Genomic DNA, 761 nt, shown 5'->3' on the forward strand with positions numbered 1-761 from the left:
GAAATTTTCCCGGCTTTTATACCCGCTCGGGCGCAGGTTCGGGCGTTTCCGCGTCTCGTCGGTAATCTCCGGGTGCGCTCAAAAAAAGGACAAGGGAGTGCTCGGCGGGGTGAGTTTCCCGTGTGTGTCGTTGAGTGGCGCAAAAGGTAATCCGGGCGCCTTGCGCCCGGTTCCCGCTGGTTGTATGTGCGGGAACGATGCGTTCTTTAAGGGGGTGCATCGTTACATGTTTCTATTCATTGTTACTTTTTATAATAAAAAGTATATATTCTTAGAGTACCGACTGTATTTTGTCATTAATTCAGTATTGTTAAAAAGTAAATACTATTTCACGTATAAATGTAAATATCATTGTGCTCACAATTAGTAAATTCCTCTAAAGTACTTTAAATTAAACAAAGTTATATTTCTTTGTTACGTATATCTATTGCAGGCGCCGCGAAGCTGTATATTACATTTTTAAATAACTATTATAAATTATACATATACGTAATAAAGAAATATAACTTTATTCAATTTAAAGTACTTTAGAAGAATTTACTAATTGTAAGCACAATGATATTTATATTTATACGTGAAATAGTATTTACTTTTTAACAATACTGAATTAATGATAAAATACAGTCAGTACTCTAAGAATATATACTTTTTATTATAAAAAGTAACAATGAATAGAAACAAATTCATTTATTTTATATCAAGTTAGTTGCATAAAATTAGTCGTAAAATATAGAAAATAAAAATCCGAAACATCAAAACGA

At 32.6% G+C, this 761-nt stretch overlaps 1 protein-coding gene across 1 annotated transcript in view; it reads left to right on the top strand.

The window, feature by feature from the left end:
• LOC105451671 overlaps positions 1–761 on the top strand; it is a 4,655-nt gene that overhangs the window by 3,259 nt on the left and 635 nt on the right. The window lies entirely within an intron of this gene.

This window comes from Wasmannia auropunctata, unplaced genomic scaffold, assembly GCF_000956235.1.
Source record: "Wasmannia auropunctata unplaced genomic scaffold, wasmannia.A_1.0 LD336048.1, whole genome shotgun sequence".
In the NCBI taxonomy this organism is placed as follows: domain Eukaryota; kingdom Metazoa; phylum Arthropoda; class Insecta; order Hymenoptera; family Formicidae; genus Wasmannia; species Wasmannia auropunctata.